This window comes from Lagenorhynchus albirostris, chromosome 14 (assembly GCF_949774975.1).
Source record: "Lagenorhynchus albirostris chromosome 14, mLagAlb1.1, whole genome shotgun sequence".
In the NCBI taxonomy this organism is placed as follows: Eukaryota; Metazoa; Chordata; class Mammalia; order Artiodactyla; family Delphinidae; genus Lagenorhynchus; species Lagenorhynchus albirostris.
Genome location: NC_083108.1, coordinates 81257096 through 81275325, shown reverse-complemented (window position 1 = coordinate 81275325; position 18230 = coordinate 81257096). Strand labels below are relative to the sequence as shown.

Below are 18230 nucleotides of genomic sequence, written 5' to 3'. Positions count from 1 at the left end.
ATATTCTAAAAATCAAAAATAATGCAAAAAAGTCCATAAGGAACAAAATATAATTTAGAAATAAAAATAGGCTCGGCAGAATCAGTAGAAAAGAGAAAATCGGAAGTGTTTATATTTGCACCACACGTTTAACAGTGGTCTTTGCCTCTTTCTACGGCATCTGTGATTACACAGGTTGTGTACGAGAGCTGAAAAGTGTTTCAGATGAGAGGGTGAGGTGTGCCTTTCAGATTAGGAATATCGATACTGGATGTCCGGGTGCCACCACACTTTGACCTCGCAACTTGCAAGCTAAAGCGATGTTGAATTAGGAAACAGAATTTTTGTGACTTAAAAGGTGAATCGAGGGGAGGGGCCGGCAGATAACGTTACTTATTTGTTCAGAATTCCATGCATTTTCAATGTCGTTTGCTCCCCCTGCTCTGTGCACGCCTGTTGGTCCGGGCAGCACGGTGCTTTGAATAAAGGTCAGCAAAGGGGTCACCCTCCTGATTATTCCCTTCTACCGGAGAGGAGGAGGAAGCCCTGGGCCCCTTATCCACCCCTGAGTCGCTGCAAAATCCTGGGCATCCCTGACAGCTGCAAATTCCTCCCAGGAGCTGCCAAGCTTCTGGGGTTGCCATGGTCCATGGGAGTGAAATGCTGGCCGCCCTCGCTGCACCAGCCCGGAGCAGGCTGTTGCTGCCTTCCCTTCAGTCCCTTTCAAAAGCTTTTAAAGGAGATCCCTGGGGGGAGGTGGGAGGACGGGACATCAACCAGGGCTTCCGTCCAAGCGGCTGGGGCGAATAAAAGAGGCTTTTCTCAAACTAACGGTGCAAGTGCTGGGCTTGTTTCACGGGATTTTTAACCCTCGTTCTTTCCCTGGTGGGAAAGGGAGAGCAGAGATGGTTCTTCCCAAGCTTCACTTGCTGTAGGCAGCGCCTTTCAGCGTTTCCCCCAGGGATTCCTCACTCTGGAGGGCGAGGAGGGCAGAGAGGATGCTCCCTAAACTTAACCAGCTGTGAGTAGCTCCTCCTAGCTTGTTTCAAAGGGTTTCTCACCCTGGGGATTTGCGGGGGGGGAATCGGCTCCAAACTAACAGGCTGTGTGGTCAAGACTGAATGGAGCTATCGGGTGTGACTTGCAAATTTGGGGAACACTTTCAGAAAATGGGGAACTAACCGTGATGATGAGAAGCCCCTTAGTCCAGGCCTCTCGGGTTTCCCTAGCACCTTCCTCCCCATCCCGGTCCTCGTTAGGGTCTGAGGGCCGGACGGCGGGCGTGCCGGCGGTCTGGGGTTCGCCTCCTCCGAGCCGCGGCGGGTGCAGACAAAGAGGCGGCGGTGCGGGGCTCGGGCCCGACGCCGGCCGCGGGGTGCGGGCCGCGAGGTTCGGGGCGCGGGGCCGACCGGGTTGGGCGCGGCGGCCGAGCGCACGGGGAGGAGCCGCCGCGGCGTCTTCTCCAGGCGGCGCGTGCCCGCCCGGCCCCGCGGCGGCGCGTCACGCTCTCCCCCGCCCGGAGCCGACGAGCCGGGAGGCGGGAGGCGGTGGCCGCGCGGCTGCTGTTACTGCTACTGCTGCTGCTGCTGCTGCTGCAGTGGGGCAGGTGGCGGTGACTGGCGGCGACCGAGGCGGCGGCGGCGAGCGGTGAGCGGGGCGCGGCGCGGGCCCTCTCCCCTTCCTCGTCCCTCCTCACCTTTCCCCTCCCGCTCCGCCCGGCCAGCTCCTGCCCGCCCGGCTCGGGGCCGGGGGCCGGGCCCGGCGTCCGAGAGGGGGACCGAGTCCCGCGCGCCGGGGCGACCCCGAGGGGCCGCAGGGAACCCCAGGGCGATGGCCGTGGAGGCCGGCGGTCCCTGGGGTGCTCCGCCCGGAGCCGGAAAAGTGGCCGGCCCTGTCAGCGCCGAGCCCGGCCTTCCCTTCCTCCGCCCGCCTCAAGATGGAGCTTGGACTCCTTGCCCCTGCGCCGCCCCAGGCGCCGCTCCCTCCCCGGCACCCTTCTCCGCTCTCCTCGGCCCCGGAAGGGGGTTGTGGGGGGCGGACGCCCGGGGGGCCGAGGCCCGGCGGGACCTGTTGCCCCGGCGGGCACCTGAGTGTGCCTCGGGCCCTTGGCCGCGGTGCCCGCGAGCCGGAATGGAGGGCAACCTGGCCGTGGCCTCCGTGGCGGGCGCCGGCCGGCGGGCTGGCCTTGCTGGCCTGGGGCCTGGGCGGCCGTGGCTTTTGTCCCCCAGCCCCACCCCCCCCTCCGAGTGGGACTGTGATTCTTGGAGAAGGTGGATGACAAGAGGTGACAGGGATTTCTGAAATAACACCGCTGCCCCGTAACCCGAACCTTCTGCCTCGGCGGGGCATTGGCTCGGAAGACAGATGACACTTGTTCAGAGGTTATTTTAAAAGCAGAGCCTTCTGATTCCCCTCCTTTGGAGGTCCTGTGCTTCAGAAATCTGATTTTGATCTGGGGAGAAACCTTGAACTCGGCTGTTTCTCCACTTCATGTGGCTTTTCCATCTGGCAGGAGCCGAGCACCACTCCCTCCCTCCTCCCTTCCCAGCCCCACCTCTTTGATGTGAAGAAATTGCACGTTAAGTCTGTAATCTTCAGTTACCTGCTTTTAGCAAAACCTGGGCGCCAATGACCGTTTTTAAGAAGGAGGGTGGAGAAAATGCTGCTTTTTGTTGTTATTTTTGTTGGATTCAGCGGCCTTGCCTTCTTCCTGTTTCAGGTTAGGACAGTGCCTGGCCAGTAAGAGCTCAGCATTAGTGTTACTGCTGCTGCTCTTATGGTTCTGGTTCTGGTGGGTGTTACTGGTTTTTATTTTATTTTATTTATTTAATTACTACCGTTACCTATAGTATGCACAAGTCCGGAGACCAAATGTGGTAGAATTTTGGGTTTAATGATAATCTTTTGCAAGAATCCTCAGGTATGTGGCTCCTCAGCTTTGGGGCATTTTTCTCTGGAAATATTAACATTTATTGAGGGCTTCCTGTGCTCATGCCCTGGGCAAGTCTCTTATATGTTTTATCTCATTAATTAACCTAATCCAGTGATGGTGCTGTTATTATCCCCATTTTACAGAGGAGGCATAGAAAGGTCAGGAACCTTGCTCAGGGTCACACAGCTGATAAGTGGTGGTGTCAGGATTTGAGCTCAGGTATTCTGACTCCAGGTGCTGAGTAATTAAATTAGTATAGTGCCTCTCTGGCAAGGAGCAAGGCTGGCCCTTTTTATAGGGTCTTTTTAAAAAAAACTTGCATATTTTTGGTTGCCTTGGGTCTTCATTGCTGCGCGGTGTGCGGGCTTCTCACTGCGGTGGCTTCTAGTTGTGGCATGCGGGCTCAGTAGTTGTGGCGCACAGGCTTAGTTGCTCCGCGGCATGTGGGATCTTCCCGGACCAGGGCTCGAACCCGTGTCTCCTATGTTGGCAGGGGGATTCTTAACCACTGCGCCACCAGGGAAGCCCAAGGCTGGCCCTTTTAATTTTTATTTATTTATTTACTTTTTTGCGGTACGCGGGCCTCTCACGGCTGTGGCCTCTCCCGTTGCGGAGCACGGGCTCCGGATGCACAGGCTCGATGGCCATGGCTCACGGGCCCAGCCGCTCCTCGGCATGTGGGATCTTCCCGGACCAGGGCACGAACCCGTGTCCCCTGCATCGGCAGGCGGACTCTCAACCACTGCGCCACCAGGGAAGCCTGTGGCTGGCCCTTTTTAAAGCAAAGAAAGTGGGTGATTGCTTGGCCAAGAGCTTATCCTAGGTTTTTGAGGTTCAGAGAAAGTGGTAAAGTACAGCTTAGGCTTCCCACTAGGCATTGTTTAAAAGGGTAAAAAATGGAACTGGGTGGACCTTGCAAAGGTATTTTGTCTAAAGATAAAGATCGGCCCTTCCCTCTTTTTTTCAGCAATTGCTTAAGCTCCTAATTGTGCTTCAGTATGACGTAGGCAGATCTGGTTTCTGTTCTTTAGGAGTTTAGAATTTGGTGCTTCTCTTACTTACTTTAAATTTTTTTTTTTTTAGCCTAGTGTCTAACGTTGAGTCTGTCGCGTGCTATGTGACTCATTAAGTCAGTCATGTTTGACTCTTGCTTTTACGTGCTGTCTCTTTTGGGATTCCAAACCCAACTCATGGTGTGTAAGAGATGACTTGGGTCTCTTATACTCCATACAAAGGTAGGCACATTTGAATTTGTCACATGTTGGCTGCCAGATGTTCTTCATTGTTTTTTACAGATGTATTTTCTGTTCTTCCCAATGTGTGTGTGTGTGTGTGTGTGTGTGTGTATATCTCAATGATATGTGTGTGTATATCTATCTATCTATCAAGGACCTTGTATTTCACTTTATAGCACCCTCTACAGAATTCTGCAGAGTCCCATGTACTCAGTAAATATTTATTATTTAGTTAATTGAAAATATGAGGTCCATAAGTTTCAGGACTGGCTTTATAGAAGTTAAAGCTAAAGAAAAAAACTGAAAGTAGTGTAGTAAAGTCACAGGAAGATGGCTTAATATTCGTTAACATTAAAAGAAAACTTCGTGCAGTGTTAACTAAAGTGAGACTTTTCACCTCATATAATTTTCCACTTTATCTGAATTATCAGCTTCTTTCCCTCTCTTCCTTGTACAAATGAGGTGAGAGGTTGAGTGTTTTTCTCTGATATAAAGAATGGACACTGTTGTTTACTAATCATTGCAAACCAGTAGTTCTTTTCAGTAATTTTGAAATCTGTGGGAGTCTTCCCAAAGGGAGCTTGTGGGGCTATGGTGTACTTATATGTGGGCAGTACTTAGGGTCTCATTTGGTATTCACTCAACAAATATTTATTGAGTACCTACTGTGTGCCGGGTGCTGGTGATACAACAGTAAATAAAACAGACAGAAATCCCTGCTCTCTTGAAACTCCTCTTCAAGTAGGGGAGGCAGACAATAACCATATTAAAAATGTTGGAGAGTGGTACATGGTAAGGAAAAATAAATCAGGAAAGGGGGAATATGAAGTTTGGGGGACAAGAGTTAGGGTAATGGAAATTTTAGATAGGGTGATAAGAAGAGACCTAGCTGAGAAAATGACTTTTAAATAAAGATCTAGAATAAGTGAGGGAATGTAGATCCCAGAGGGAAGAGCATGCTAAGAAGGGGTAACAGCAAGGACAAGGGTCCTGAGGTGGGAGCTTGGGAGGAGACAGATAATTTAAGGCCATGCAGGTTGTAGCCCTTAAAATATGTATTAAAATATTTTAAAATAGTGAAAGATAAAGAATTTTGTGCCATGTTATTAGTGATTTTGATGAAGAAAAAGTTAAAGATGGGGGAAGTAAGGCTTAAAGAATTTCACTAACTTCCCTAAAAGGCCGCACAGCCAGTGAATACAGAGCTAGAAATTGAACATAGTTTATATTATTTTAAGCAATGCACAGAATATGTTGGCAGTGGAACCTTGAGTAAGTGGCTGGCAGAAAGGCCAGACCAGTACTTGATGTTCAGACTTGCTGTTAAGTGTATACTTTCCTGTTTGTGTGCAGGATTTTTGCTCAACCCTGGGAGGCCTTGTAACTGACATTTGCAAATATAGCTTTTTCCTGGAATTGTGCTCCTGGCAGTAAAGCCTTCCTTTTTAGTCTTAAAAGCTTCATGGTTCAAAATCTGTGTTTAATATAAACTTTTATTTAAGTCTCTTCAGTCTTAATTGGAAGGCAGTGACAGTATTACTCTGAATATGAATTTTTTAGAGAACTGTTTAGGCAGGCTTTAAACTAATATAGCATCTTATATATTTTTAATATGCATAGTATATGTTTCCCATGTAGATGGAACTCAAGGAATCCATATGCTTTAAGTCAGCATTTGAATTACAATGCACTTTTAAGGGAAAACATATTGATGGTGCTGTACAAGAATTTCAAGAGTGACTTCTTCAGATTTCAAATCAGGGGAACAGAGGAGTTGTTTTTTTTTTTTTTTTTTGGGGTGGGTTGGCAGACTGTAATTAACCAACCTTGAATTTGGCTAGGACATCTGGGTTAATATCCTGGCCCTGGCACCAAGTACCAAGGAATCTTGGCCACAATTAGTAAAGAGCTTTTTTTTTTTTTAATCTCCATCTGGCACTTCCAGAAGGACAGATTCCACTAGCACTAACTCAGTGGGTGAGTCTGTTTTTTAATTGTCTGTCTTATGGTGGTTCAGCAACAAAATCTTAAAAGTGTTCTTTGCAAAATCTTAGAAAAGAAGTACTCCTATTACAGAATCCCTGTTGGGAACCCTTTCTGCTATCTCTTTCCTCGGGGAGTTGTATTCTCATTTGCCTCTTAGGAATTCCAGTGAGACTACAGACAGACATTTTGCTGCCCTAATGTTTTATATAAGCATAAGGTCTAATATATTATTCTTCTAACTTGAATTAAGTAGTTTGATATTTGTATTCTCCTTTGCTTACTTATGTCTAAGTATAGCTTGGGTTAGATCCCAGTTTTAACTCTGCCCATTTTTTACTCTTAAAATTGCCAAGTCCTTGATTTACTGTATCTTCTCTGAAGTTAAAGGCCTGAAGATCCGGATGTTCAGGAGGTGCAAATCATCCAAAATTTGTGCTTGTTGTAAAAGGGAAGACAACTTTAATGAGATTTTTTTTTTCCTGATTCTACAGATCCCTGGTCAAGTAGTGCGCTGAAATATTTGGCATAATTTTTCCCTGTCTTCTCAGGAAAAATAAGAGATATTAGGGAAATTTCCCTAAAAATCTTTCAATGAAATCATTTTATCTCCTGCCTTCTCTCTTTATCTGGTTTCCTCAATAGAATGATTTCTTACTGGAGACATTGCCTTCTAATATCGTAAGGCAGGAAGTAACCTATTTAGACTTCTCTTTTCCACACTATAGAAAAATAAACTTTATAGGCAGGGTAATTTTTTTTTCTTTTACAGCTTAAGTGAAAGAAAACTTTTATCACTAAGTTTCTTTCACACATGGGTGACTGGAAAAAAGTATTGCTAATTTCTGTTGTAAGGCACACGTGGCTTGCTTCGGTTGTGACACTGAGAATCTAGTATCAGAGTCAGATTCAGATTTTAGAAAATTTTTTCTAGTGAAGTTGTTACTTTTTTAGGTTCTCAGGTTTATTTTCCCCTTATGTACCAGTTTTACAAGGGCTCTTACATTTTAATAACATATATTGGTTATCCTATAATATGTGGTTTCAATGTGTAAGATATAAAGCACACATATTAAAAAACACAGAAAAAAGCAAATTATCCATAATCCTACTGCTCAGAGAAGATTATTTCAGTGTTCTAGAGTATGTCCTTCTAATCTTTTTTTCTTTATACTTAAAAAAATATATTTATGGCTGGATCTATATTTCTATTTTGAAGTAATTAAAAGTGTAATATTTTCACTGGAAATATTCTGGGTAAACCAACATGGGGAATCAGAACTACTGTTAAGAAGTTTGAGGGACTTCCCTGGCGGTCCAGTGGTAAAGACTCCACGATTCCAATGCAGGGGGGCCATCCCTGGTCCGGGAACTGAGATTCCGCATGCCACGCAGCTCGGCCAAAAGAGAAAAAAAAAGAGAAGTTTGAGGTCCTGGATTTGCTTCAGCCTCAACTCCATGAGTCATGTGAAGTTGGGCAAGTTGCTTGACCTCTCTCAGTCTGCTTCTCACTCTGTCAAGTGGGGTAACACCTGCCCTGTCCACCTGCTGGGGTTACTCTGTTAATGTAGGGATTCGTTGACAGTCATAGTGCTAAGGGAGTCGGCGCTTTCAAATACCAAAGAGACCGAGGAGACAGAGGAAAGACTAGTCCAGGATCACTAGTTGCCTGTGAGTCACCTGGCTTATTTTGCGAATGGTTACATTTTTAGTAAAGCTTTTCAGATGAATGTGACCAATAGAGAGTGTCCCGTGGGGTGGGCGAAAACCCCAGAAATACCGATTTATCAAACATTTGTTGAGTGCTGCAAAGACTCTGTCTCACTAGGTGAGACAGCTAACTGTGGGCGAGGTGGAGGCTAAGGCGGAGACGTGCTGGGACCCTGGAAGAGGGTCCGTTCTCTTGGCATGGGTGTGTGTGTATGAGAGGGGATTAAGGAAGCTTCCGAAGTGGGAATTAGCTCTTGTGTTTGGCATTGATGGAGACGGAGGGTGTCTAGGCAGGGGTGGGTTAGAGAAGACATTCTAGGCCGGATTGGGCAAAGGCATAAAGGTAGTGTGTTGAGATGATAGCAGACAGTCTACCGCTCTGAAGTTTGAGGGCAGGTAACAGGAAATAGAGCTAAGATGTCTGGGTTTATATCAGGCAAAGGCTTCCCTGTCCTGAGAAGGAGTCCCTCTTACTGGTCTCTAGCACTTTATAATCATTAAGTTTTTTGGCAAGTTTTTTTTTTATGTTTGGTCAAAAATATCTGGTTGTAGGTGGTAAATAGGAAAACTTCTGGGTATACCAATTATCTTTTTTTCCCCCAGTTATCTTTTTTGCATAGAGTTGTGCAGCCATCACCACACTCAGTTTTAGAATATTTTCTTCACACCAAAAAGGAGCCCTGTACCCACTAATAGTCACTCCTCATTTCCTCTTACTCTCCCAACCCCTACTCTCTATCTCTAGAGATTTGCCTATTCGGGACATTTCATATAAATGGAATCATACAGTGTGACTGACTTCACTTAGCAAAATGTTTTCAAGCTTCATCCATGTTTTAGCATATATCAATGCTGCTTCATTCCTTTTTATGGTTGAATCACATTCCACTGTGTGGATATACCACATTTTGTTTGTTCATCAGCTGATAGACATTTGGGTTGTCTCTACTTTTTCCTGTTACGAATAATGCAGCTGTGAACATGTGTGTATTAGTTTTTGTGTGGACATATGTTTTCATTCATCTTAGGTACACACCTAGGAATAGAATTGCTGGATCATGTGGGAACCCTACCTTTTGAGGAACTGAAAAACTGTTTTCCAAAGTGGTTGTACTGCCAGCAGTGAGCGAGATTCCAGTTTTCCCACATCGTCATCAACACTTGTTATTATCTTTTTGATTACAGGCGTCCTAGTGAGGATGAAGTGTGATATCTCATTGTGATGTGATTTGCATTTACCTGATGGCTAGTGATGTTGAGTACCTTTTCATGTGCTTAGTTGTCATTGTACGGCTTCTTTGGAAAATATCCCAGTTATCATTTTTTTTTCCCTTTAAAATATTAAGTATAAAAGCAAACTGCAGAAAAATAGTATGTTACCATTTAGGATAAAAAGGGCATACAAAGGCATACCGGTTATCTTTTTTTTTTTTAATTTATTTATTTTTCGGCTGCGTTGGGTCTTCGTTGCTGTGCGCGAGCTTTCTTTAGTTGCAGTGAGCGGGGCCTACTCTTCGCTGTGGTGTGTGGGCTTCTCATTGTGGTGGTTTCTCTTATTGTGGAGCATGGGCTCCAGGCATGCAGGCTTCAGTAGTTGTGGTCCATGGGCTTAGTTGCTCTGCGGCATGTGGGATCTTCCCGGACCAGGACTTGAACCCATGTCCCCTGCATTGGCAGGTGGATTCTTAACCACTGAGCCACCAGGGAAGTCCCCAGTTATTTTCTTTAAAATTGTTTTTATTGTGGTAAAACATACATAACATAAAATTTACCATCTTAACCATTTTTAAGTGTACCGTTCAGTGGCATTAAGGACATTCACGTTGTTGTGCAGCCATCACCACCCTCCATCTCCAGAATTCTTTTTATCTTACAAAACTGAAGTTCTTTACCCATAAAACAGTAACTCCTCATTCCTCCCTCCTTCAGCCCCTGGCAGCCACCATTCTACTTTCTGTCTCTATGATTTTGACTACTCTTAAATACCTGATATAAATGGAATCATACGGTATTTGGCTTTTTGTAACTGGCTTATTTCACTTAACATAATGTCGTCAAGGTTCATCCTTGTTGTAGCATGTGTCAGAATTTCCTTCCTTTTTAAGGCTGCATAATACTCCATTTGTATGGTTACACCACATCTTGCTTATCCATTCATCTCTCAGTGGACACTTGGGTTGCTTCCACATGTTAGCTATTGTGAATAGTGACGCTGTGAACATGAGTGTATAACTATTGCTTCGAGACCCTGGTTTCAGTTCTTTTGGGTATATACCCAGAAGTGGAATTACTGGATCATATGGTAATTCATAATTTTTTGAAGAACCACTAGAGTGTTTTCCACAGAGGCTGTACCATTTTATATTCCTATCAACAGTGTACAAGGGTTCCAGTTTCTCCATATCATTGCCAACACTTTTTCTTTTCTTTTTTATAGTAGCCATCTTAATGGGTGTGAGGTCTTATTTCAGTGTAGTTTTTTTTTTTTTTTTTTCCGGTATGCGGGCCTCTCACTGCTGTGGCCTCTCCTGTTGCGGAGCACAGGCTCCGGACGCGCAGGCTCAGCGGCCACGGCTCACGGGCTCAGCCACTCCGCGGCATGTGGGATCTTCCCGGACTGGGGCACGAACCCGTGTCCCCTGCATTGGCAGGCGGATTCTCAACCACTGCGCCACCAGGGAAGCCCTGAAGGGCACATTTTTAATGAACAGCTTTCCCTGAAGAACTTGAATTTATGAGGAGCTAAATATCCAGCATGGAAAAGGAACTCTCGCTCCCCATGTCAGAACTTGTACCTTGCTAAACCCCAGGCCCTTCGGTATATTTGTCAGTTTTATTTCCCACAGTTTAATTAAAAGGGGTTTCTTTCTTTCTAAGGTCTGATAGAACTAGCTGTGTGTCTGTGTAGAAGATTACCTAACAGGTAAAAAATAACCAACAATGAAGTTGGGTGTTAAGATCCAAATGAAACAATTCCTAGTTTCCTTTGACAGCATCTAGGGTGGTTGTACGGAAAACTGTCGTAGGGACTTATGAATAAATTCGAAGTAGCCGAGTATCCTTCAGTATTGTGAAAACAGAAATGTGGTTATTTTTTCCATTTGCTCTAAAGACCTGCAACTATTTTATTTTTCTTTTTTGGCCACACTATGTGGCTTGTGGGGTGTTAGTCCCCTAACCAGGGATTGAACTCAGGCCCTGGCATTGAGAGGGCCGAGCCCTAGTCACTGGATCGCCAGGGAATTCCCGACCTGCAACTATTAAACTTGCTCATTTGCAAAGTAAAAGCAAGAAAATTTTTATAAAGAGGCAAAAAAACCCAGTAAGGAAGTCATTGATTCTTCTTTGTGTTGTCTTTGTGCCCTCCCCCCCCCCCCATCAGAACAAACAGTTGCGAAGTGTTTGCTTTTGGTATGGGCAATGTGTGGCTGTTTCAGGGCAAGCGAAAATATGCTTACTTTTATTCCTTTGTGAAGACTGGAAAGGGAAACGAGTTTTAACTTGCCTTGAGATTGACTCATCTCACTGCTGTTTATAACAGATCAGAAACTTTTATTCATCAGTATTGTTTAGGGTCAGGAGTCTTTAAACTGGGGACTGGGGTTTAAGTCCTAGACTCTTAAGTAACTGACCTTAACAAGTGATTTCACTTTTTAGAATCAGTTTCCTCAGTGGTAAAATGAGGAAGTTGAACTAGATTGCAGGTCTCTTCTGATTCTAAAATTTTATGATGCTATATTAAGCACATTTGCTCCTTTTTACATATTAGTATAATTGACTGCTGCTGACCTATTAAGTTCTTCTGGGAGATACTAACCAGGCCTAGTGATTTCAGTTCCTTTCAAGATCCCGTCTCTAAGCTGGTGGTATTAGAGTTACACAGTCACAGGAATTTTGTCAAAACTTGTGTAAATGAGCAGAATAGCTCAGCTTGACATTCCCCTCCTTTTTTTTTTTTTTTTTTTTTTGCGGTACGCGGGCCTCTCACTGTTGTGGCCTCTCCCGGTGCGGAGCACAGGCTCCGGACGCGCAGGCTCAGCGGCCATGGCTCACGGGCCCGGCCGCTCCGCGGCATGTGGGATCATCCCGGACCGGGGCACGAACCCGTTTCCCCTGCATCGGCAGGCGGACTCTCAACTACTGCGCCACCAGCGAAGCCCTCTCACATTGATCCTTTTAAACAAACGGTGACTACATTATTTATTTTCATCTTATGTACTTTATCCTTGCTAGAGATATGTAGTTTGTGTTTTTAATCTTTGTGTTAATTTTAAAGCTATTTGAGCCTGGCCTGTTTAAAAAGTTGTATATTGTGTGTGAAATATATAAATACTTATGTAGATAAGTATCAGTGAAAACAGATCTTAGTGGTCCTCTAGTACAATAAGGTGACAAAAGGCTAAAGAAGACCCAGAATTATGCCTTCTGGACTCTTTCTAAACACCAGTATTTCCTCAAAGCTTTCCAACCCCTGAGTAACCCGTCAAGAGCTCTTTGACATTTGGGTTGTCCTGTTGCTGTCATCAGTCTGGGTAGCAAGGGCTACTCAGGGGTCGGAAATCTTTGAGGAAATACTGGTGTTTAGCAATATTGTTGACAATGGAATTTTTTTAAAAAGGACATGGCTTTAATATTGGATAAATATTTGTTAAGGAATCTACCATATGAAAGGCACATTGATCCAATGTCAACAAGGAATAGTTCCTTGTTGCAAGTGAAGACAGTGAGGACTATGGTTTTGAAGGATAAATGCTAGTACTCTTACTCTGACATGTGTCTCTTGGGAGTTAGTATAAGTAAATCCTGTAAACAAGGTAGTAAATTTGGTACATGTGGGCCTGAATGGAAGTACTGACAAGTGGCACCACAGTTAAGTTGGTGTTTTTACATTTTAATTTTACTTGTGTCTCCATGTCTCCTTTTCCCTCCCTTTAACTTACGTTATTGTTTTGTGTCATGCTTTTTTTTTCTTTTTTTTCCGGTACGCGGGCCTCTCACTGTCATGGCCGCTCCCACAGGCTCCGGACGCGCAGGCTCAGCGGCCATGGCTCACGGGCCCAGCCGCTCCGCGGTATGTGGGATCCTCCCGGACCGGGGCACAAACCCGGGTCCCCTGCATTGGCAGGCAGACTCTCAACCACTGCGCCACCAGGGAAGCCCTTGTGTCATGCTTTGTAATGATTTCTGAAAAGTATAAACTTAGCACTCCACGAATATCAATTATTGCTAGCTCTGTCTTCAGCTTGTGGATTAACTGTAAATTTATCAAAAGCAGTACCAAAATAACGTGAATGAGTTGTGAGAGAGATATCAGGCAACTTTCAGTCGTTAGAAGGTTCTGTTTCTTTAGGCAGGTGATTGTTGGAGAATGCTAGTAATCTTTAGGCTAGACTGAGATGCTGCTTTTTCCAGTGTATACAAGAAATTAAGTAATGAACAGTGGTTTTCTTAATTTCATTTTTCACCTTGTATAGGGCTTCTTAGTTTGTCTTAGTCTTCCGCTGCTATGGATACATTTAGATGTTTTAGACTTTGTACTGTATCTCAGTATTTCATGGTATTCTCTTAAGAACACCACTGTTTCCAGATGCCCTGGCCTCCTGAACAAATTTGAGACACTGGCCCACCCTTTTAGGCATAGCACGCGGAAGGACAGTCACCTCTCTGGAAGATGGAGTCTCTCATTTTCTCCCTTTCACTTCTTGTGTATGTTTATTTCTGAGAGGGCTGTATGACCTTTTCCCCTGGCTAATCTCTCCGTTATTCCTGAGTATTGGAATGCTCTGCTGAAGATGGTGGAATAAAGAAACAGAGGGGCCGTCTGGATTTTCCCTCTCTGTCATCAGCCAGCCTCAGCAGACTTACCTCTCGCTTTACCCTTTAAGCCAACCACTTAGTTGCTGCTAAAACCAAATGGCTCCAATTCCCTGCTCACTCTTCACTTTAGTTTATCTCACTTGCTATCACACTAACGTGAAGCAGTGGCTCTTTGGTGGCCTGTGCCCTAAACTGTGTTTGTGACATCACACACATTTTCTGTGTTCAAGGGGCAAGCTTCTGGGAGGCCGGGACCTTAGGCTGACCTTAGGTGGCTTCATGTCACTCATCATCGTTCCCTCACATTAAGCCCTCGCCCTGGAGGAGATGCTCCCCTCTTCATCCCCCAAGGAGTGTTCTGTGTCTCCATTAAGTAGACTGACATGTATCCCAGATGTTCAAACTTGGGACATTGCTTTTCTTCCCTGGGTCTTATATTTTAAACTCTAGCCATTAGACTGTTTCTAAGTCAAAGCCAATTTACTAAAGTTTGGGGGGAAAAAATAACAGATTAGTAAGAAATGAATAACTGACAGTGCGGTTTCATCCTGAGCCCCTCCTTCTCTCCTATAGTTTTCCCCCCAGTCTCCAGGCCTGTCTTTCCACATGTTCTTATTTCCACCCTTCCTTGACTCTATGTTGGTTTTCTGCAATCAGAAAGCCAGAAGTAGCTGAGCGTGATGCCACTGCAGTAGAACGATGCTTTCATGCCCCTCTTCGTGCTTGAAACGCTGCCTCCTGCTACATCGCCCTTAAATCTGCCAGTCACTACCTCTCAGGTTCCTTTCTTGTGTCTTGAGACACACTTATTAAATTTTCATCTGTAATTTAATCTCTGTACTTTGCTTTGAGTTTTGTGTGGGTGTGTTTTCAAACTGTTTGCATTGAGCTATCAGTTTTACTGGGCAGTGCCTTGTGCTATAAGCAGGGCTTCTTTGTACATCATGTATCCCTGTCAAATAGATATTTTAAAGGTCCTCTTACAAAAAAAAAAAATTAAAAAAAAAACAGGTCCTCTTACTAGAAATGTTATTTTTTCTTTATCTTAAGAACAATTAAATTATTCAGTTTTACATTCAAGAGTTTACACATTTTGGGCTTCCCTGGTGGCGCAGTGGTTGAGAGTCTGCCTGCCGATGCAGGGGACACGGGCTCGTGCCCCGGTCCGGGAAGATCCCACATGCCGCGGAGCGGCTAGGCCCGTGAGCCATGGCTGCGGAGCATGTGCTCCGCAACGGGAGAGGCCACAACAGTGAGAGGCCCACGTACCGGAAAAAAAAAAAAAAAAAAAAAAAGAGTTTACACATTTGTTCCTTTCCCTCACATGTGTGTTGTAATGAGATAGGAAAGACGAATGTTGCATACCCACGGGGACTTGGGGTATCTGATTGGCAAGTTCATTATCGATGTCAAGAGGAGAGCTACCTTATAATCTACCTTAAGCGTATGTTCTAGAGCTGCACTGTCCAGTACAGTAGCCATAAGCCACATATGGCTGTTGGCAAGTCCAAGTTGAGATCTGAGTATAAAATACACAATTGCATTTCAAAAACCTGATAGGAAAAAAAATGTAAAAATAGCTTATTAATAATTTTATATTGATTACATTTGAAGTAACATTTTGCATATATCAATATTTGGTTAACAAAAATAGTTTATTAATTTCACCTGGTTTTAAAAAATTTTTAAATATGGTTATTAGAAAATTCAAAATTACACATTTGCCTCGCATTGTATTTCTGTTGGACAGAGCAAGTATCTCTGTGTCAACAAAGGTAATCTAATTTTAGAGACTTACAGCTCTTACATAGCATTCACTGGAGGTGGTAATTGAACAGTTTGCCCATAGCCTCATTGGCCTACTTTTTAAAGGAGGTTCCAGGGTTGGGAAACCTTATAATACTGTCATCTTCACCAAATGCGTAGAAGATGATGCTTTAGTTTGGAAATTGCATCATTTTGGGGGTTCTTGTTTTGTTGAGTCAGTTCAGGACTTTTTTGAACTCTTGCTGAGTATCAGATACTTTTTTTACGCCCGTTGGATTCAGAGGCAAATTTCATCCCCGACCAGGAGAAACTTAGTCATAGGGTGATGTGCAAACCAAACAGGAGTGAGTATGATTCATCATTCAATTATAGCCGACTGCACGGTGTCTAGAGCAGTCCTGAGGAGGAGATAGGGCAGGAAGCGCGGTCAGAAAAGACCTCTGAGGAGGCAATGTGTCTGCTTGTATTCTAGAGTCATTCATTTCCTGTGTCCCCCAGAAGCCCTTACACGTGGGGGGGGGGTGCCGCGTGGAGCAGTGGAATGTGGGCTTTGGGTGTATAAATAGGCATGACTGTACAGTTCCCACACGAGGACTGTCAGCTCTGTTCACCTAGGAGATGAGTTATGTTTAACTTGGCCCCAGGCAAGCCTGCCAGCTTATTGATTGTGCTTTGCTATCCTGTGAAGTTGAAATACTTGACCTTCCTTGTTTTACTCAGAAATTGAAGAAAATACGAAAATGATCTTCAACTTTGTGTTTTACGTGTGTACAGAAATATCAATGTGAATGAAACTTGAAAGATGGGAAAAAATGGAATAACTTGGCTTTCCTTAGTAAAAGTACAAGTCGGTTTGGAAAGCGACCAGGGTGTTGTGTAAGTGTTTTCAGTGACTGAAGCAGAGGAGCTCAGGTTACAAGGCGTCTCCTGGATTGGGGGTGGGGGACAGCAAGTGACACAGCAGGCAACAGACACTTATGTAACCGTGACTTCAGGGGAGGGGATTAAGCTGTGAATGAACTTCCCAAATTCAGGAACATGATATTAGAACACAGCCTTTGAGTTTTTCTCTCTAGCTTGACTCGAAAATCAGCTTCAGAAATATCTTTCTCTCAACTAGACTTTCCATTAAACCAGAACTTCTTTCCCCCTTCCTTTCTATTATAAAGTGCGTGGACTTTTAACATTTTAGAAATAGACAGGAGCTCAGAAGTCTCAGAGTGCAGCTGTCTACAGGTAAGTCACTTAACCTGTCTGATGCCCTGTCTCCTCGCGGGCACCCAGCAGGGTCGAGCAGAAACCTGAGCATCCAGGTAGGTGCTCACTCTGCAGTCGGGGGCAGCTTGTTTTTGGAGGCTCACTGTTAAACTCCCTCTCCTGGCAGATTAAATTCATTGCAAATTCTTCAACTCTCCTTTGCCTCCAGATAGAATTTCCAGATTTAGTAAATAGAGGAGTATTTTCATTTAGCTGATGGGGCAAAATGGACTGTGAAGGGACTGAGGGGGAATGTGGAGATGTGATTTGCCTCGGAAGATGCGGTCCCGAGCTGGAGAGCAGCAGGAAACTCTGCGCTTGTTAGAGGCCGATCTTATCAGGTGTGGTTCTTCCTTCCCTCATGGCAGAGTACTCTTACTTTGGCAAAGTTTGAGCCACAAGTCCTTTCACTTGTGAATCCTTGCCCTTTCACTTAGGGAGTTTGGATTTGAAATCTGAAACAGTGGAACTACGAAAGGACGGAGTTAGAAACCGATCTTATGTAATGAGTATCCTTAGGTTATATAGATGAGAGTGCCGAGTTCCAGGAAGGGGTTAAATACTAGTTTAAGGTCATCCGGCTGAGACAGAATCCAAGTGTTTCATTTCCTAATCTAACCCTCTTCCTACTTTTTAAAAAAACCACATTTTTTATAACAGTAAACAAAACCCACAAAACAACCAAAGTAAACAAAACCTTAGGAAATCAGAGAAGAATTATGAAGACTATTATTTCTTTTCATTTGGATGTAATTTATACCATGCTTGTTGTGGGGAACTGCTTATTTTGAGGAACCTCTCATTTCTGTAAACTGCTTAAGCTTTTTTTAGGTTACAAGGGGTGAGGAAGAAGGTGGAGTTTGGATTTTACTAAAATATCTTCTATAATAGAAACTTTTTATTATGGGAAATTTCAGACATTTACATAAGTAAAGTGAGTAGTACCATCACCTAACTCTTGAACACTTATCAACTCATCATCAGTCTTATCTTACATACAGTCAGACTTATGTGATGTTTAAACATATTTTGCTCTTGCCAGTAAAATGTCTAGGTTTTTTTTGGCCGCACCACGCGGCAGGTAGGATCTTAGCTCCCCGACCAGGGATCGAACCCTCGCCCCCTGCAGTGGAAGCACGGAGTCTGAACTGCTGGACCTCTAGGGAAGTCCCAGTAAAATGTCTTTTTGCTTTAAAAAAAAAATACAGTACATTTATTTATTTATTTTTAATAAATTTATTTATTTATTTATTTTTGGCTGTGTTGGGTCTGCATTGCTGTGCGCAGGCTTTCTCTAGTTGTGGTGAGCAGGGGCTACTCTTCCTCGCAGTGCGTGGGCTTCTCATTGTGGTGGCTTCTCTTGTTGCAGAGCACAGGCTCTAGGCACGTAGGCTTCAGTAGTTGTGGCACACGGGCTTAGTTGCTCCGTGGCATATGGGATCTCACCAGACCAGGGCTTGAACCCGTGTCCCCTGTATTGGCAGGTGGATTCTTTTTTTTTTTTTTTTTTTGCTGTATGCGGGCCTCTCACTGTTGTGGCCTCTCCCGTT

The 18230-nt window shown here is 44.5% G+C and overlaps 1 protein-coding gene across 1 annotated transcript in view; it reads left to right on the top strand.

The window, feature by feature from the left end:
* The first annotated feature begins 1488 nt into the window (after positions 1-1488).
* CLIP1 (CAP-Gly domain containing linker protein 1) overlaps positions 1489-18230 on the top strand; it is a 121718-nt gene continuing 104976 nt past the window's right edge. Inside the window, 1 exon segment of the mRNA XM_060170421.1 lies at positions 1489-1626. The gene's annotated coding sequence lies outside the window, so the exon portion shown is untranslated.